At 40.6% G+C, this 21,756-nt stretch overlaps 1 protein-coding gene across 3 annotated transcripts in view; it reads left to right on the top strand.

Moving 5' to 3' along the window:
• LOC149227541 (L-idonate 5-dehydrogenase-like) overlaps positions 1-21,756 on the top strand; it is a 370,827-nt gene that overhangs the window by 64,895 nt on the left and 284,176 nt on the right. The gene's annotated exons all lie outside the window — the stretch shown is intronic.

The raw sequence follows: 21,756 nt of genomic DNA, 5'->3' as shown, positions 1-21,756 counted from the left end.
AGTGAAACCACTAGCTTCTGGTAAATGGTAGCATCAACCTCTTCACCTAAAGTGGCATTCTCCTTCCTCCAGTTGGTCGCTAGAGGTGTCTCCATGGGCTTACAACTCTCTATGCGAAATCTCTGCAGTATCTCATTGGCATACTTGCCTTGAGACACAAACAATTCCCCATCGCCTTTTCATACTTCTAGCTTGAGGAAGTAGTGCATGAGACCCATGTCTTTCATCTCAAATTCCCTTGCAAGGTCCTCCTTGCAAGCGTTGATCAACTACTCATCACCTGTCAATATTAAATCATCAACATATAAAACAATGATAAGCAATTTTCCTTCCTCCAAAATATGATAGAGGTTCGCATCCGCTTCACTTTTGGTGAACCCCAATCCAGTGAGATAACTGTCGATTTGAGTGTACCAAGCTCGAGGTGGCTATTTTAGACCATACAATGCTCCCTTGAGTCTGCACACATGAGACACCCGATCAAATGTCTCAAATCCTTTTGGTTTCTTGATGTACACTTCCTCCTCAATAACACCATTGAGAAATGTTGTTTTTACATCCATTTGGTGGATCTTCCACCCCATCTGCGCAACCAATGCAAGAATTGATCTAATGGATGAATACCTTGCTACGGGAGCAAAGGTTTCCTCATAGTCAATTCCCTCAACTTGAGAGAATCCTTTGGCCACAAATCTGGCCTTATACTTCTCTATGCTTTCGTCTGCTACATGCTTAACCTTGAAGATCCATCTCGAACCCACAACTGATTTATCTGTCGGTCTTGGGACCACTTCCCAAACATTGTTCTTCATGATGGATTCATATTCTTCCACCATTGCATCAACCCAAACTAGTTGCTCAATTTCTTCCTCAAAAGAGGATGGCTTAGTCTCTACAAGCTCAGTCATTAGAGCCATGTAGCCAGTGTACCTCTCAGGTGACCTCCTTTTCTTGCACAAATTTGAAGGAGCTCCCACATTCTCCCTCGCATCCTGCACCAATCTATCAACTTCCCTGGTTCTCTTTCTACCTTCTCTGGATGGTTCTGCTTGAGTGGATGTCTCCACTCTGCCTCCTCTCTGCTCCTCCATTTGTGGCTGCTCCACAACTTCCTGAGGCTCCTCCTTTGGAGCTAAAAGCTCCTCTTCTGGTGGAACTAAAGCTCCATCTCAAGAGAGCATCTCATTGCTTTCTCTTCATCAAACTTTACATCCCTTCGCATAACTATTATTTTGAGGGAAGGTAAGTACACCCGGTAATTGTGTGGAGTTTCAGTGTAACCCACAAAAACTCCCAACTTTGCTGTTGGCTCAAGTTTCTTCCTTGAATCTTTGGAGACATGGCAGTAAACAAAGGCTCCAAAAATTCTGAAATGAGACACATCTAGCTTTCTCCCCGAGAAGGCCTCCTCTAGTGTAATCATACCAAGAATCTGATGAGGACTCCGGTTTTGCAAGTAAACTAATGTGTTACATGCCTCTGTCCACAAATGCAGTGGCAGGCCTTGGTCATGTAGCATAGCTCTCACAACTCCCACAATGCTTCGGTTCTTTTTCTCAACTACCCCATTTTGTTGTGGGTTGTGGGGGGCTATTAGTTCTCTTCAAATTCCTTCTTTGGCACAAATGTCCTTGAAGTCATTTGAAAGATACTTACCTCCATTGTCGCTCCTGAGAGCCTTCACCTTCTTGCTGCGCTCTTTCTCAACTAGTGCCTTGAACTCTACAAATTTTGAAAATGTCTCATCCTTATTCTGCCTGAAGAAGATCCAACACTTTCTTGAGAAGTCATCAATAAAAATAACATAGTACTTATTTGGTAGTGGAGCCTGTCAAGAAAGGTCCACAAACATCAAAGTGTACTCTCACCAAGACTACATTTGCTTTTCTATATCGATCATTTAATGTGGATTTTACATACTTCCCCAAGGTACAACCCTTGCATACATTGTGCTGCTCAAGTGATCCTTTAAGGAGGCCAATGGTTATTTGTTGCATAATTTTAAGGGCGCCATGGTGCAAATGACCAAGTCTTTTGTGCCAGAGTTCACCAACATCTCAACTCTACACTTTCTTTGCCTTATTGCTTAATGCAACACAATCTTCCACATCAATTTTATACAGGTTCTTCACACGAACCCTAATCTGCTTCACCTGCCTAGTAGCTATGTGTCTTAGAAAGGCTTTCCCTTTACTGAAGATCACATCATAGCCACGGTCTTCCAAAATTGCTATAGAGATGAGGTTCTTCTTCAGGCCTGGTACAAACATGACATCTTTGAGGCGAAGAGGGGATCTTGACTCCCTCTTAAAGGTTACTATACCAATCCTGGTAACATTGTACCTTTCGTCGTCCCCAAGTTCAATATGCATCTGGAGATCTTTCTCCTCCAAGTCATTGAAAAACTCTCTACACCCTGTCATGTGGAACGAGGCACTTGAATCCAAGTACCACACACTCCCCATCACAGTGTTGGCCATGCATGCAATCAGGGTGAAGTCTAGCTCGAACTGTGAAGCCAATGCTTCACCTGCTGCTCCTCTTGAGTTCTTATTGCTAGACTTTTTGTGTGGACACTTTATAGCATAGTGCCCAAATTCATGACAATTGAAGCATTTTATTTTGGACAAGTCTTTCTTCTTGGCCCCTTGGCTGGACTCTAGTTTGGTTTGAGATTTCTTCCCTTTGCCCTTCTTGCCCTTCCAACCAATGCAAAGTTTTATTCATCCTCTCCCTTGGATGAAATTCCATCTCTGGTATTCCGCTTGTTTTCTTATTGTACCAAATCAGACCATAAGCGTTCCTAATTCGGTAATTTCTCCCTTCCGTTCACCGATTCCTGGTGGTTATGCCAGCTTTTGGAAAGGCCTAGAAGAGATAGGCTCACTAGGTCATCTTCTACAACATTCACACCAACCCCTCCAAGCTCATCCCAAACTTGTGTTAATTTGGTGAGATACTATGGAATAGTATCATTCTTGTGCATCTTGATGTTTCAAATTTTGCCTTTGAGGGCTACTTTTGTATGGTCACTACTATTCTCAAATATCTGAGTCAGTGCCTTCCACATTGCGAAAGGAGTTTCTTTTACATGGAGATTTGAGACAATGTGGTCTCTCACTCCCTCTAGTATTATTCTCCTCGCCTTAGCTACATATTTCTTCCATTGGGCTATGTTATGGGCATCAACTAATCCTAGTTTTGGAATGTCTATCTTGACATATTCCAACAATCCATTGTCATCAAGCATTGCCTCCATGTGATCCTTCCAGGCAATGAAATTTGAGCTGCCTTCCAAGGCATACTCTAATCTCAGTCCGTTGAAGGTCATTCTCCCAACTCTGAAGAAATCCTGCTACACTGAAGCTGCAAATTCAAACCTCCTAAGGAACAAATTCGAAATTCTTGTTCTAATGTGAATCCTGCTCTGATACCATGTAGAAATATGGTGATAGAATTGCAACTGCTCAAGAAATTTAATCTAAATCAAGAGACACAATTCTACTCTATTGCTCCGCAAAATTAGTTCACAATTTAGGACAACATTCGCAAACATGCATCAATCACATACACAAGTACACAAATTTATCTAGGGGAAACGAACTATTAAAAACCCCTTAAGCATGCTTGCATTAATAAGATGAATAGAGAATGTATTACAATTGATTGCTTGCTCTGAGCTCAACCTGCAAGTGAATAATTTTTCTCTTTGCTCAATGAAAAGATTTGACCCAGACTTAGTCAATTTCTGCCTCCACCTGATCTCCTATTTCGTTGCACAAATCTTGAGGAATAAGGCCCCTATTTTTAGGAATTTTCCTCTAATCGATTGCGCAATTCCCAAGGATTAATTATTGATTGCATGCAACACTTGTACAGTTAGAACTAGTCTACAACTAATGTTATATTGGCTTGGAATCTCCACCATCACTGAGCAATTCGAATTCCTTGCGTGCATGAGCTATTTTTGGTTGATTGATCAGTTAACTGGATGATCTTTGAGTTAGATTATTGTCCCACTGCACAATTGACCTCCAACTAGTTCTATCAACAATTAGAACTAGTTTAACTTAATACAACTGGAAATAACTGAACTGGATTGCTACAAATTAGCAATCACACATGCATAACTAAACTCCAAGCTCTCTAACTCGAATTTACTTAGCTAACTGAGGGACAAGAGCCATGTCACCTTACTTAACTGCCTCCAACTTGTCCGCTGATGTGGAAATTTCGAATTTACTCAATTTGACCAAGGCTAAGTCAAATTGAGACTTTCTTTCTACACTTATCAATAGAGCCCTGAGCAGTTATGAAGAAAAATCATTCAAAGGCAGAAGACATATGAACAAGGGTGGAAAAAGAAAGGTCGGGGTAACCCATGTACCACAATTTCTCCCCCCTACACTCATATACTCTCGTGTGGGCTTCCCTATCTTAGCTACCCTTGTACCATGGCATGTGATCCAGAGCTTCCCCATCATGCCCCACTCCATTCCATTACTATATCACATTCCACCTACAATTTGATGGATGTACCATGGAGATGTCACCCCGTTTAGATGAAGAAACCGCCTAATAGGGTCCTTGGTTAACCCCCTTATTGAGCTTGGAGACATCTATACATGCAAAAACCCACTATGGAAGGGCTTGCCACTATGAAGTGTCCACTTATTTTCCATGATTTGTAAGCTCTTTTACTTAATCAATCTAATGATTTGTTGTACTGGAAGGCGAGGGGACGCATTGGATCTTATACAGGATTGCAGATGGGTCTCCATTTGGGGTTTTGTCTCCCTATACGAGGTCCAAGCCCTCCAGAGGGTCACATTGGCACTTGTAGGGTGAGCGTAGAGAACCCTGGGCCTCCACCATAACAGAGATCACTTCATGGATCCCCAACACCATTCAGTGATTTCTCGTGTTCTACCTTTTGGATGAGGATGATGCATTTGGATCACCATGCCTAGTTGACTTCACACTTGTATCAGACACTTGGAAGATGTTCCGTGGTCTAGATGAGGACGTGTCTCACTGCGGGAGACAGAGGGAGGGCTTATGCCATCATCCTAGCCCTTACAAATGGTTTACATGTAGAAAGGAGTACAAATTGCTCCAGAGAGGACGGATTGCCAAAGAAAGGAGATAAATTGCTAGAGTAATCCATTTGCACAGGAAAGTCGAGATTTTCAGTTGAGCTCGAAATCCAGTGGAGGTTGAGTTCATTTTCTCAGCATTGTGAGTTTGCTAGAGAAGGGTGTGAGCCAGGGCCACATGTGAGACTAGTTCAGGAGCCAGAGGGAGGTTGAATTGATTAGAGGAGGCCACATGGCTTCCATGTGGGTGGATCGACTTGCAAAAGTGATAGAATTAATTTTTTGGAGGTTTTCTAATTTATGGAAAACAATTGTAATTTCTCTATCATAGATTTTGCTGAAGAATTAATAAAATTACTCATTTGCTGAACTAGTTTTCTCGACACTGGGGTTTTTCCAGGGACATTTGTCCAAAAATATTGGTGTTCATTATTTGTGTGTGCACAATAATTTTCTCAGTTCCATTGGTTCATTTATTTTTTGTGAAGTTGCACTTGTGTTTGATTCAGTATTTGCCACAATTAATTGCAGAAAACAAATAATCAATTGATAGGTGAATAATAACTAGTTAACTACAACAGCCTTAAAATTTCCCATGATATTAGAGTGGATTTGGGGGAAAAAGGAGGATCTATGCACGCACTCATGTACCACGATTTCTCCCCCCTATATTCATATAATCTCGTGTGGGCTTCCCTATATTAGCTACCCTTGTACCATGGCATGTGACCCAGAGCTTCCACCTCATGCCTCACTCCATTCCATCACTATATCATATGCCACCTACCATTTGATGGATGTACAATGGACATGTCACCCCGTTTAGAGGAAGAAGCCACCTAATAGGGTCCTTGGTTAACCCCCTTATTGAACTTGGACTCTGGAGACACTTGTACATGCAAAAACCCACTATGAAAGGGCTTGCCACTATGAAGTGTCCACTTGTTTTCTATGATTTGTAAGCTCTTTTCCTTAATCACTCTAATGATTTATTGTACTGGAAGGCAAGGGGACGCATTGGATCTTATACAGGATTGCAAATGGGTCTCCATTTATGGTTTGGTCTCCCTACACGAGGTCCAAACCTCCAAAGGGTCACAGTGGCGCTTGTAGGGTGAGCATAGAGAACCCTGGGCCTCCACCATAGTAGAGATCACTTCATGGATCCCCAACACCATTCAATGATTTCTCATGTTCCACCTTTTGGATGAGGATGATGCACCTGGATCACCATGCCCAGTTGGCTTCACACTTGTACCACACACATGGTAGATGTTCCATGGTCTAGATGAGGATGTGCCTCACGAGGCACCGCGGGAGACAAAGGGAGAGCTTATGCCATCATCCTAGCCCTTACAGATGGTTTACATGTAGAAAGGAATACAAATTGCTCCAGAGAGGAAAAATTGCCAAAGCAAGGAGATAAATTGCTAGAATGATCCATTTGCACAAGAAAGTCGAGATTTCCAATTGAGATCGAAATCCAATGGAGGTCGAGTTCATTTTCTCAGTAGGGCGAGTTTACTAGAGAAGGGCGTGAGCCAGGGCCACATGTGTGACTAGTTTAGGAGCCAGAGGGAGGCCGAATTGATTAGAGGAGGCCAAATTTCTATGCTAGAGAAGGGCGTGAGCTAGGGCCACATGTGTGACTAGTTCAGGAGCCAGAGGGAGGCCGAATTGATTAGAGGCCAGATTGCTTCTAGGTGGGTGGATCGACTTGCAAAAGTGATAGGATTAATTTTTTGGAGGTTTTCTAATTTATGGAAAACAATTGTAATTTCTCTATCATAGATTTTGCTGAAGAATTAATAATATTACTGAACTAGTTTTCCCGACACTGGGGTTTTTCCAGGGACATTTGTCCAAAAATATTGGTGTTCATTATTTGTGTGTGCACAATAATTTTCTCAGTTCCATTGGTTCATTTATTTTTTGTGAAGTTGCAGTGGTGTTTTATTCAGTGTTTGCCACAATTAATTGCAAAAGACAAAAAATCAATTGATAGGTGAATAATAACCAGTTAACTACAACAGTATTAAAATTCACATGATATTAGAGCGGATCTGGGGGAAAAGGGAGGATGTGTGCAGGCACAGGAAGAGAAAGTTCAAGGGTTTTCAACTCAGTTTATATTCTCTAGTTCATTTGAATTTTGCTATATTTCTAGTTTTTCAGAGATGGACGTAGCAGGTTTGAGAGATCTGGATAGATTGGATGGAAGCTCTAATTTTTGCATTTGGAAAGCCAATATGTTTTTTCTATTGGACAAGTTTGGACAGAAGGAGTATGCAACTACTATTATAGCCATACCGATAGATCCACAACAGTTGACATCCTATAGAAAGGAGAATGCCAGAGCCAAGAGAATTATCCTTTATGGAGTCAAGAACCATAAAGTCTTTCATATTGCAAAGGACCCAACGAATGTGACGCAATTGTAAATTTGTACCAGAATCCTACAGAAAATAGGAGAATGATTCTCAGAGAGAAGTTGAGGACAATTAATATGTAGAAGGGTGAAGACATAGTTTCCTATCTCATAAGAGCTTGCCAGGGATGGATTGGCTGCAGTTAGAGATAGGCTAAGTGATGTCGAGTTGGTGCGAGTGGCCCTGAATGGGTTTCGTAGGAAGTGGGATGTCTTTTCCAAGTTACCAATGGATGAGACCAGTTTCCAAGTTGGGATTGCCTATGGAGTGATTTCACTCGGGAGGAACTTAGAGTAAGATTAGTTAGTGGCAGTAGTAGCAGCAGTGGAAAAACTCTTAAGGTTGAGAAGGAATAAGAAAATGTAGCCCTAGCAGGAAAAGGGAAGGCGAAGAAGGGATCTAGCAAAGGATCAAGCCTAAAAGGAGAGAAGAAGAAAAAGGACCTTTCGAAAGTCAAGTGCTATGGATGTCATGAGTTTGGCCACTATGTCAACGATTGTCCACAGAGGAAAAAGAAGGGCAAGAAGCAAGCAACAACTTCAGCTAGTGCAGATGAGCTCTCCAGTAGGATGGATCAGGAATTCACATTGATCGCTTGCCTATCTAGCTCGACTTCACATTGATCGCTTGCCTATTTGGTAAATAGATAGTGGAGCATCATTCCACATGATATGAGTTAGAGTGCACTTCTCAAGTTATAAGGAGGAGGACATCATATTTCAGATTTAGATTGGGAATAAGTCCAAGTGAAACCCAGTTGTAAAAGAGACTGTTTTATTTCAGAGGGAGAATGGCAAGCCAATTCCTATTCATGACATGTTGCATGTGCCAGGTTTGGGGATGAACTTGATCTCTGTATATATCCTTCAGGATAAAGGGTATGATGTTCTCTTTAGAGGGGTGCAAGTGCTATTGAAGCACAAAGATTGGAGGTCACCTATAGCAATTGGAGTTAGGAGCAACCGATTGTACAAGTTGCAGATGGATACTCCTAAGGCACTGGTTAGCAGTAGCAATCTAAGGGATCAGGGGGAGCTATGGCATAGGAGGATGGGCCATATACATCATGGAGCACTTAGATTGCTTCGTGAGACGGTGACAGGTGTTCCAGAGGTGAGCACAAAGCATGATGACGTTTGTAGAGGATGTGTGTTGGGGAAGTTTGCGAAAGCAACCTTTACAAGGAATGACAATAAATCGCAGGGGATACTTGACTTAGTGCATTCAGATATATGCGGGCCAGTGTCTATGAAATCTCTCAGGGGGTATGAGTACTTTGCAACTTTTATTGATGATTTCTCCAAGAAGACTTGGATCTACTTCTTGAAGACCAAGGATGAGGTCTTTAGTCGCTTTCAGGAGTTTAAGGCTCTAGTGGAGAACATGACAGGTAGGAAGATCTGGACCCTTTGGTAAGATAACAGAGGTGAGTACACCAGTAAGTAATTCCAAGAGTTTTGTATTGTTATAGGAATTAGGAGAGAGTGGACGGTTCCTTACAAATCACAACATAATGGGGTTGCTAAGACGAAAAACCGTTCTAATTCGGAGGCAATGAGAGCAATGCTATATGACGGGATATCCCACGTTCTTTCTGGGCAGAGGCATGCAATACAATAGTCTACATACAGAACAGGGTCCCACATAGAGTGCTTGGCAAGATGACACCTGAGGAGGCATTGGCGCGAAATAAGCCAGATGTTAGTCACTTTAGGATATTTGGCAGCCTAGCATATTGTCACATTCTAGGAGACACACGTTAGAAGTTAGATCAGACTGTCGAGTGAGGCTATTTTGTTGGTTACACTCAAACCTCCAAGGCTTATCGGATATTTATTCCAGGGACCAGGGGAATCATTGTTAGTAGAGATGTCAAGTTCATGGAGGACAAGGCATACAGGAGGTCCAAAGATTTGCCAATAGCTAGTAATCAGAGTGAGAAACAACAAAATATCCAAGAGTTGAGGAGCAGGATCAGGGGCAGCAGAGCACAAGTAGAGTCCTGAGTATGAGCACTAGTTTAGGTGCAAGTGTTCCTGAGAGTTCATAGAACATGGAGAAACATATGTAGCAGCTTAGGGAGATGCATCAGGAGGATATAGATGTAGATATTCCTAACTCCACCATTGGCAAGAGGAACTGCGAGGTTCAACAGACACTCAAGGATGCTCAGGATTTTTTGGGGACTCCTAGGACAGGAAAAAGAGAGCGAAGACAACTAGAGAGGTACACTGGCTACATAGCGTTAGTCAGTTAGTTGGTAGATAACAAGCCTTCCAGATAAGGCCGCACAACAGTAGGTGTGGTCGGATGCAATGGTTGAAGAACTTCTCTCCTTTGCTTGAACTCTACAATTGGGTAGCTCTCTCAAGTGTATCGTCTCCATCCCCATCGAGTTGTTATAATATCTCGTTGGTGAACCAACGACCATGAATAGATCCCCATCAATGGCTAAGATCATCTCCAACTCGATTCGTGTGAGTTTCTAGAGAATTCTCACCTTTCTCAATTAATTACTGTTAATTAATCACTTTTCCTAAGTTGGGAAATATTTAATTATTGATCAGTTAACTTAATTGAGCCTTCTCTAGGTGTTTTCTCCTTAAACATTTTCTGGGTTTTGGAGATCTTGTGTTTCTAAACCTCTTTAACCAAAGTCGAGACTGTAACACCTGTATGATGATACAAAACTAACACTCCCTCTTAGCGAGGAAGGTGTTCTACTGTCTCATAACATCCTCCCATATGTTGTTGATGTTTGACAATTGTGACAACCTATCATTACCCACCAATCCACTGCACATACTTTGATTCTTGTTGCTACTGACACTACACTGTGTCGCAACTCATCTCATGTTGATGTTGCTGCTGCAACTACTGCAACTAAGAACCAAACTTTGAATCAACTTTGTCCCTGTGCTGCCACTGTCTCCTGAGTCTCTGACTGCAACTAGCCTCTGCACTGACTACTGAGTATCTGTCTGCGTTGCAACTACTATGGTTCCCTTAGCATTTGACTACAACTAGCTCTACAATAGTCCCTCAAGATATGACTACGCCATGCTGACACTGATCCATCTGCTACTGACTATTGTGGGCCCTTGTAGCGAAGGTAATGATCCAAGAAGAAACACTTGTCCAATACAATCTTCCTTGGACACTGCTCAAATCTCTGCAACTCTGAAGCACTATGCTCCTGCTCCATCTGGAGGTAGAATTGTTATCACCCTGCGCTATTACTGCGCAACTCTGATCATACACTACTGAAGCCTCTGCGCTGTTGTTATCATTGCAACTGTGTACTGATCACCTCAGATCCTGAAGTACTAAGCTTCCATAGGGCTTCTCCCTCTGAAGCTAGACTCCCTCTGAGTCTCGATATCCCACAAAAATATCAGGGAAATCTCACTTTCCTTCTAGCAAAGCCTCTCCACTGCCACTTACAATCATGCCTTCATGCCGACTAGACTGCATAGTTCTGCTGCGTGAACACCAATCTCGTCTCTGAAAACCCTTCCAATAGACACTTTGCCTCCTGCTGCATACTAAAAACTACTCTTTCTGCCTCTGGATTTCCTCTCAGCACTGGTATACGATCTGTAGCCTCTGCAACATGGACTGGTTGATTGTCTCTGGCTAAAACTATGCCTTGCTCTCTACAACTGGCCAATTCGCATTGCCTCCCTCAAATTTATATGTTGGAATTAGCTCGACCTCCTTTCGTTCTCCAAAAAACTGGAAACCTCTTTCGCTGGAACTGCGACTTTCTTTTTGCAATTGGCCAATTCTCACTACTTGTGTCACTGCAACTGTCTCTCGAGTACAGATTGCAACTAGCTATGTAGTTTTCATTTGAATAACTGATTGCATTTGCTGACATTGAACCTGCTACTATGATATCGTTGGCCCCTGTAGAAAAGGTGATGGGCATGCAACAACAATCTAGAACTGATATAATTGATCTCCTTGTTACATCTACACTAGACGCTTCCCATCCTAACATACTGGCGTATCATACTCCTCTTGGATCCGGTGCCCCATTATCTCCTTTTGAGCTCGGTCCCTGTTTGGAACCCTTATTTGCTTTTGCAACTCGTACTAGACAACTCGCGCTTGTCTTTGGCAATTGGAAGTCGATCTGCTGCCTAGATCTACGTTCTAGCTAACTCACACGGCCTCCTTTAGGAATCTCGTATGACCATCTCTAGAAAGCTACACAATCTGCAAAACTCAAATAATTGGAGACTAGATTTGGAAATCTCCTTTTGTCTCCTACTTGGCCTTCTTTCTGCTACTCGCACTCCTTGAGGAATGCACAGACCTACCTCCGAAAGTCCTCTGGCTAGTATTTTTCTTTTAGTTTCTGATTAAGACTACTCTCTCATCCTTCTGGATGTCCTTCTTCGGGAATTGGCACACGATATGCAATCTCTGCAACTAGAACTGGATACTCTGGAGTTTGGAAAAACTCGCACGACTTGCTGCAATTGAAATTTGTGGATTTCCTCCTGAACCTGGATCTGGAAACCCTCTGAGAAATTCTAGAAATTCTTGTGTGCTTTTCTCTTCCACCCAACGTTGATTCTACTACTGCAAAACTACTACAAAATCAATGTGCCCAGATTTGCTCAATTAACTCTCTGATCTGCCTACCGGAATTGCTTCTTGGCACCAACACTGCCTACTGGAACTTCTACTGAGCTTGTTCAGACTTTTCCTACCCCTGCAACTAGAAATTGAACCCCTACCCAACAATTCACACTGCCTGGATGGACCTCTCCGCAGATCTGGAGGAAATTTGCTCAGACTCCCTCCGAACTGTGAAATTTCTCCCTCTTCATCACTGAGATCCAGATCTATCAAACTTTTTTGATACCATGTGAAATTTCCTTAAATTACAACAACTAGAAATTATTCTTCTAACTGAATAAATTATGCAGTTTATTTGCTACGACAAACAACAAATAACTCACATTGAATTTTTTCACAAATAAAATATGTTGTGGAAATAAACAGGAAATTGAGATAATGATAACACAATAAAAATGACACCGTTTTTTTTGGACAAATTTTCTTGGAAAAACCCAATGTGGGAAAATCAGTGCATCAAATGAGGGTTTTATTATTATTATGCAACAATGAAATCTGAGTACAATCTAGATGCCAAACTAGCAATCCCTATCAAATAATTTGCCAAAATTATTAAGGGATATTTTCCCTTCCCCACAAACAATCCGACTGCAAACTGGCCACTCAAACATGGCTATCCAAGACTCCTAAGCTGACTTTGCGCAGCTTGAATTTGCCTCTGATCAAGACATCTTGCCTATTGTTGCTACTGGAAGTGATTCTTTGACCCTCTGGAAAATTATCTCGGACTCTAACTCCTTAATCAACCTCCTCCTCAGCTAAATCGAACTGCGCTCTAAAGTTTCCTGCGATGCCTCCAGTGGAATAACTCGACCTCTTGTTGTTGCCTCTCTGGAACAGGAAATCTTCTCTGAAATCTCTACTGCCACTCTGTTTCTACTGCAACTGTTGTGTCCCTTCTGGCTCAAGCTTCTCTCCCTTGCTTGAACTCTGCAACTGGGTAGCTCGATCTGCCAAGGAAATCGCTCTCTCAAGTGTATCGTCTCCATCCCCATTGAGTTGCTCTTGTAATCTCTCGCTGGTGAACCAACGACCATGATTAGATCTCCATCAATGACTAAAATCATCTCCAACTCGATCCCTGTGAGTTTCTAGAGAATTCTCACCTTTATCAATTAATTATTGTTAATTAATCACTTTTCCTAAGTTAGACTTAGGAAATATTTAAGCATTGATCAATTTACTTAATTGAGCTTTCTTTAAGCGTTTTCTCCGGAAACTTTTTCTGGGTTTTGGAGATCTTGTGTTGGAAACCATGTCGGCCCTCCTTGGACAAGTTGGCCTGGCCCTCCAAAGTGACACCCATTCGACCCTCTTTGGACAACTATATATAAGAGACAATTCAACCTACTTGGAGGACATTCACACACATCACAAGAAGTACTTTTCAGAACCTAGCAAAGGAGACAAGAAGCTAAGTCAAAGGAAAGATAAAGCAAGTAAAAGGCATAGAAGAATATTCACATTGACCGAAGTACAACTCGCACATGTGAAGAGGCTGAGATTTCTGTGGTGACTACGGGCTGAAATTCAACTCCCTTTGTGGCAGGACGAAATTTTTTTGTGTTTGACCAGTTTGGAGCAGATTTGACGAGTGTTGACTTTGAATTTTGGAGGAGGGTTGGACTTGGTATCTTGGTGGTAGTTTGGTCTTGGTATTGGCATTGGATATCTCCCATTTTGATCTGATTCTATAAGAGAAGGATTGTTGGGTTTTCCCCTTGTGGGTGTTGCCCTGGCTAACAACCTAATTTTTGGTGTCTCTTGTGTCTTTGTGATCTCTATACTTTCCTGAAAGATTGAACATTTGTATAATTTCTTGATGAAGAAGACAAAAGAAGTAATAAGAAGACATCTAACATTCACAAGTAATTATGAAGAATAGGAATTAAGTGTTAAATTACATTACACTTGGTTTCTCGACATGGTATCAAAGCTATGGTGAAGACAAGAGCACTATTGAAGAAGCTCTTAGGCCTAAGTATGAAAGAAATGCATATGGAACAATAGTCTTGTGTGCAAGAAGACCTAAGAGGCTTGTTACCACTCAAACTAGTAGGGGTCCTAGGAGGGGATCCTAAAGGGACAACTATTATGTCAAGGGAAACAATGGAGCAATAGCCGACTGTCACCTCAGCTAAAGCTCCCTGCTCTTTACGGACTTTCACCGATGGGAGGAGACCCGGCATGAAGAGAATCACTAGATCAATAAGTCAATGAAACTATAAAGAGTGATCCCTAAGGGCCTATTCACAAGATAGACTCAATTTTGTGGTTTACTTGCTTGAGAAGTAAGGTGTAAAGCTCTCTAAGAAGGGCCAAGGGGATTTCAAGGGCTAGGTTTTGCAAATAAGACTTGTAAAGGAGGGATCTAGTCCAAGAGATCCTTGTGAAAACTTGGATTCCAAGTGGTCTTTGTGAAATTATCTTCAAAAGGTTGTGGGACCACATGGGACCAAGTGGACCCAAAGTTAGGTCAAGGGGGTGGAGTTGATCAATCAAGGGTATGCTTGACCTAATTGAGGGGAAGAAGGGGATCAAAGGAATAATTTTCAACAATCTTAATACAATGATCCCAGTGAGGTCGCTAGCCAAGGGAATCAAAGGAATAATTTTCAACAATCTTGATACAATGATCCCAGTGAGGTCGCTAGCCAAGGGAATCAAAGGGAAAGAAACAATCTCGGAGCTCGGGTTTGAAATATCTCGAGATCCCACCATCGGAATAGCTTCAAATTTGGAGGGCTCCTAGGAGACACAACAATGCAGTAGAGGTTAGGAGTTCACATTTTTTTGATGAGTAACTTGTGAGAAATGTGATGCCCTAGGTCCCCTATGGAGGCTAGGCCTAGAAGAAAGAGGGAGAGGTGATAAAGATTATGCTTTTTGGTGATCACCTATGGAGGACCAGTGCCTATTCCTTTGGGAGAAATGGAGTCAAGGAGATTCCAATGATTGGGATGATTTCACTTAGTCAAGGAGGCTTCTAGAACAATTTCGCATGGCAATTAGGGTACGAGAAAATTGCTTCACGATCTTTATACTTCAATATGAGATATGTGATGACTTATCAAGAAAATATTATAACAAAAGATCTCTAGGAACATTCACTTATTGAAACATGGCCCATGACATGATGCAATGCTATAAAAGACAAATTTCCACCATTTCACACAAGAAAAGCAATAAATTTCAGCCTAGTGTAGTGAAATTTCCCAACAACATGCATGTGACATAAGAAAAAGACAAAATAGAATTAAAAGAGGGCATCCATGTGTGAACAAGTATATCCAATCATCATCATATGCAAATATAGAAGCTCCAAGACAAAAATGAAGAGATTTAAACACCAAAATTCATCCATCCATCCATCCAATTTTGTCCTCCAAATAGAATAGTGAAGATCTAACAAGAGAGAATGATCCAATCCAAGTGATGATTATCAAATGATTCCATCACACTTCTATTTATACACTTTCTAATGAATTCGATTTAGCTAATTAGGCCTAATTTAGCCCCTAAAGTAAAATAATGTGCATAATAACAAAAATTTTGGTTACAATCCCACCAAATAGGTCAATAATGTAAATAAAAGCCCCTCAAGAGGGTCGAATGATCAACAAATTGATGTCGTTGGGCCTTTGAGGAGGCCTGATGAAGTCCAAGGGGTGTCATGATGAATAAAAAGATTCCAACATAGTGAACAAGAGGTTGGCCCCTTGTTATCCAATCAAGAACCTGTGGTGCTCCCAAGTGGGTGTGGGGGCACAAGGACAACCTGATGGGTCTCCAAATGGATCAAATATTCCTGTAAACCATTTGTAAAGGCTGGAGTGATGACATGAACCCTCCATTTTCATCGGGAGGCATCCTGGAACATCTGCCAAGTGTATGGTGCAATTGTGGAGCCGACTAGGCATGGTGGACTAGGTGCATCATCCTCATCCAAAAGGTGGAACACAAGAAAGTAATGGACACTGCTGGAGATCCATGAAGTAATATCTTCTATGGTGGAGATCCATGGCTCTCAATGCTCACCCTACAAGTTCCAATGTGGCACTCTAGAGAGCTAAGACCTCATATAGGGAGACCAAGCCCTAAATGAAGACCCCCCTGCAATCCTACATAAGATCCAATGCGTCCCCTTGCCTTCCAATACAAAAAATCATTAAAATAATCAAGTAATAATGCTTACAAGTTATGGGATCAATGAGGCACTTCATGGTGGCATGCCCTTCCATAGTGGGCTTTGGCAAGTACAAGTGTCTCCAAGCTCAAAAGGGGGTTAACTAAGGACCCTATTAGGTGGGTTCAACCTCTAAAGGGGGTGGCATGTCTATAGTACATCCTTTAAGAGGTAGGTGGCAAATGATATAATGATGGAATGGAGTGGGGATCAGGGGAATCATCCAGACCACATGTCAAGGTATATTGGGTAGCTATAACAAGGGAAACCCACACTTGGGTATATGAGTGCAGTGTTGTTTTTCCACGATCTTGGTGTTTGGGATGGAATCTTAAATCTCCGACGCTACCAAACCAAGAATCACAATGATACTACTTTGCATAATGGAATACAAACAACAGTAAATCTACTAGTGCACAAAATATGGACAACTTTTTACAATTTTCAAGAGATCAGCGCAGAAGCAGAGAGCGAGAGAAACATCCAGAGCAGGCCACACAGAGCCCAATAGAGACAACGCAAAGGCTAGAGGGACTACGTCATCCATGCAGAGAGCAGCTGGAGTGACACAGAGTGTCCTAGAGGCTGCACAGTGTCTCAGAGGGCTGACGCAGAGGGGTTTGGGGCTGATGCAGTGACCAGAAGGGCCAGCGCAGAGCTTCAGAGTCGCTGGAGAGGGTTTCGTGGGATAGGTTTTTTGAGTACCTGTTTCTGAATAGAGAGGTATTACTGCCAGTTATTTTTCTCTGTCGGGTGAGCCAGTTTGACACCCAATTGTATTCAAGGAAATACTGCATAACAATAAACCCTCAGAATAGCTGCACCGTTTTCCCGCATTGGGTTTTTCCAGGGACATTTGTCCAAAAATAACGGTGTAACTTGTGTGTTTGTTTTCTTTGAGCTGATGATTTGTAGATGTTGAGACTGTATTGTGTTTATTTCGTTATTTATATGTTTTAAATAACCTGTTCGAATTTAACAAGTACAAGAAATAAACCAAAAGAATACAGATTAAATTTCTAATGGATAGACTTATAAATTTCAACATAATGTATGGAATTGTCGCTCATGGAATCTAAGTTTATGCCCTAATTGAAATGAGAATCTGTTGAATCTTGATTTTGTGAGGGTATTGCCATATGTTACATGATTGGGTATAGTGAATGAATGTTTCTAGAGGCACATTATCTTAATAATTGCCTTGACAAGTCATCAAATTGTAGCAGAAGAAGTATATATTTCTTTGGTAACCTAGTTGTTGCCCTTAGGGTTATGCGAAGTTGCTAGAGAACTCCATGATTGGATAAAAGAACTCCAAAAGTTGAAATTCCATTAACTCCATTCTCTCAATAGGCTAGGCACTGGTCCTATCCTTGGTGATCACCTAAACGAATATATTTTCACCTCTCTCTCTCTTTCTTTTTCTAAGCTCTAACCCTAGTGTCTCCTAAGGCATCACATGAAATCCATTGCATCCATCCATTTGGTGAGCAAGTTGGAGCACATCTACGCTGGGGTGTCCTCTAGGCCCTCACAAATTTTGAGGGAATTCCCATTGTTAGATTTGGAATTATCCCAAGTCCTAGCTCCAATTCCATTCTTAAACCTAGGTTTCATTGGTTAGTGGCTTCATTAAGGATCATGGTATTAAAAACTCAAGACAAATCTAATATCTTTGATCGTTTTCTCCTCACTTGGTCAAGATCTTTTGTTTGAAGTTTCACCTAAAACCCTTGACCTTGATTGGGTCTGCTTGGGTTTCTTTGTGTCTCATACCCTCTATTACTCTAATTTCACAAGGACCGCCTTAGTAACCCTCTATCATAGGAATCTTAGGTCTAGGGTGTCCCTTATCAAGGAATATCCCTCATCCCTAGGTCTAGTTTTCCTTTAAAGCCTTTCTTGGAGAGCCCCACACCTTGCTTCTTGAGCAAGTAATATCTTTTCATTTGAGTCTCTCCTATGAATGGGCTTTTGAAATAACTACCTCTTTATCATTGATATACCATCATTAATGATTTCTCTTATATCGGGACTCCTCCCATTAGCGAAAGTATGTAAAGAGAAGGGGACATCAACTTAGGTGACAATGGGTCTTTGTCCCATTGTTGCCACTTGGTCTAGTGGTTGCCCCTTTGGAACCCCTCCTAGGATCCCTGCTAGATTAAGCGGTAACAGTCCCTTCCTAAGGGAAAGGATGAGCATTTTTGAGACAAGCTTGGGCTTGTGGATATCTCCTCCTAGTTTGAGAGGGAGTGAGGATGGACACCTTTGTTCTCCATGTGTCATGTACTATGGTTAGTTCTAACAGCCGTAAGTCTAATACATGAATACAGATAGGGTGAATGGTGGATTGGATAAGCATCATGGACTGAAATTATTGAGACATGCACTGTGACCAGGATTAACAATCATAAGTCAATTACATTGATATGGTATAAGAATGGTTAGGATGGTTGTGTCAAGTGTTGTGACAATGGATTACAAAATGGGCGTGTGGAGGACATACTTTAGTGATCCTAGGTGGAGCATGTGCCTCGGAGAGGCGGTTGTGTGGTGTCCTATTGAATGCCTCCTAGCATTGTGCTTTGATCTAGTGGAGAGATAGAGCTTGCTTGTCGAGGCCTTGGTAGTTTGACAATGCTGGTTATGATGATGTTTATAACGATGCTTATCAATTTGGATCCTTTCTTATATGAATATTTCGACTTGATATTTTCCCATTGAGTCATTATGAATACTTCCCTAGTTAAGAGGGAGTGTTGAAGTTGTAACTAGGTTCGGTCTTCATAATTTGTCATTGATGTATTTATTATATTTTTTTCAAAGCATGTTCTTTATGCTTAGAGAGTCAAAAAGAGTCAAAAATAATTTTTTATGCGTTAGAAGAAAATGTATTTGAGTCATGTCCCATTTGGACATCTGTAAGAGAAAGGGATTTGAATTTTATGTTGAGTCATTAGTCCACAAGATGACCAAGTCGGCCCTCCTTGGGAAAGTTGGCCTGGCCCTCTAGAGTGACACCCATTTGAGCCTCCTGGACAACTACATATAAGAGACAATTGACTTGCTTGGAGGACATTCACACACATCACAAGTACTTTTTTGAACCTAGCGAAGGAGACAAGAAGCTAAGTCAAAGGAAAGAGAAAGAAAGTAAAAGGCATAGAAGAATATTCATCATTGACCAAATTTCAGATCTAGTACAACTTGCATGTGTGAAGACGCTGAGATTTTTGAAGTGATTGTAGGCCGAAATTTGGCCCCCTTTGTTTCAAGACCAAAATTTTCTGTGTTTGACAAGTTTTGCGCAGATTTGATTAGTGTTAACTTTTACCCTTGGAGTTGACTTGGAGGAGGGTTGGACTTGGTATCTTGGTGGCAGTTTGGTCTTGGTCTTGGTCTTGGATATCTCTCATTTTGATCTGATTCTATAAGAGAAGGATTGTTGGGTTTTCCCCTTGTGGGTTTTGCGCTGGCTAGCAGCCTAATTTTGGTGTTTGTTGTCTCTTTTTGATCTCTCTTCCTGAAAGATTGAACATTTGTATATTTGCTTAATGAAGAAGACATAAGAAGTAATAAGAAGACATCTAACATTCACAAATAATTATCAAAAAGAGGAATTAAGTGTTAAATTACATTACACTTAGTTTCTCAACATATTGATAATGACGAGCAATGAGATTCTTCCATCTATGGTTCTAGTATCTACCCTCTTTTGTATTTTCCATTGGTGTTCCCACCTAGAGTATTAATGACTCAGTGTCTATGTAATACATTTTGATTTTGATGACATCAAGCGATTTAATAAGAAAATTGTAGTTTATGGTTCTAACTTCTAGACTTCTATTTTATGACATGTGTATTAAATATTCTAATTTCTCACATGCTTGATGATCAATGATGTATTAACTAGTTGTATCAGTATTTTGTAAATGTTCTAATTTCTAAAAGTTTGGATCTTTGTATCTATATTTCTTTTTGTATTTGCAACTAGTAATTTATTAATACATGTTAAAGGTGGCTATTATTATGTATATTATATTAGATTATTATTATACAGTATATTGTACTTCTATTATATATATTAACAATATATTATTTATTGTATTTTCATTATTATTATATATTAATAATACGTTATTTATTTTATGATAGCTATTATGATTTACTGTGTGCACAATAATAAACTTCTTATAGTCTTTAATTCTCACCTTGTAACTCTAGATTAACCTAACTTACATGGCATGCGATGTGTCATACATGGCTTATTATTTTATAATTTCCTTAGGAGGCTTGTTTTTGGACCAAATTAGCTTTAAGTATGACCCATTGATATGTATCATTATGTTATTGTAATTATGGCTAAGATCATATTGTTTTCTTTTATTGTATTACAAGGCATGGTTAAGGTAGACCTAATCAAACTTGATATGTAGGCTCAATAATCATCTTGGGGTGTGTGCCTTTGTCTTGTGGGCCCACAAACCCCTTTTGAAGGGATGCCTCACTTGAGTTGTATATAAAATTTAAATACACAACTCAAGATCTCATTTGTGCTATCTCATCTTGTGATCTTCTTGATATGAAATACAAAGTGTTATAAGGCTAAGGACACTTAATTTTGGAGTTCATTCTTGTGATTGGCATCTTTCTCTTATTATCACTTTTGTATTTATGTTTTAACACTTGTGCTTGGCCTTTGGACTCCGTCTCAAGCACACTATACCTACCTCCCTCTAGCACACTTATGAGGAGGCTATTTTAGAATTTGTGTGCAATATGTTTCCAACAATTCTTCTTTTGACTCTTATAAATACCCACAATTGTGTGTATGCATGTTTATCATGTTTTCTTGCAATTTGTGCTCATTATGTTGTGCCAATAATCTTCTTCATTTTGGTATCTGTCTTAAATTTCCAAGCAATCTACGTGACTTTTGGGTTGAAGGTTCTTACAAATGTTTGATGTTTTGTTTAAATGTTCATCGTTACAATCATTAGGGAATTTTGAGGTAAAAAATGGGCATCAAAACAAAAAATGTAGTAATGAAATCAACTTTAAAAGAACCAGTAAGATTTAAGATGATTATGTAACCGCCAAGGGTAAATATTTTTGGAAGGAAAAGAAAACTAATTTTTTAATTGTCTTTTCAGCTTGCCCCCCTATAAGTTTACTCAAATGTCAAGTGTCGACACTTGTTGGATGCAGATTTTTTGTTAGTGTGGGTCTACTCAAAATTATGTTGAGTGGGTACATGTTGGATGCTTCGGTGTGGGTCTACTCGAAAGTATGTACAATAGGTACTCATTAGACGTGAAGTTAAATTTTGCATCCAATGGGTACCTACATTTGAAATTTGAGTAAACCTATAAGGAAATAAGTCGAAAATACA

Source organism: Pinus tabuliformis, chromosome J (assembly GCF_031772625.1).
Source record: "Pinus tabuliformis cultivar Carrire ecotype Pingquan chromosome J, CPIR1, whole genome shotgun sequence".
Taxonomy (NCBI): domain Eukaryota; kingdom Viridiplantae; phylum Streptophyta; class Pinopsida; order Pinales; family Pinaceae; genus Pinus; species Pinus tabuliformis.
Note: the sequence above shows the minus strand (reverse complement) of the source record. Positions and strands in the feature narration are given on the sequence as shown.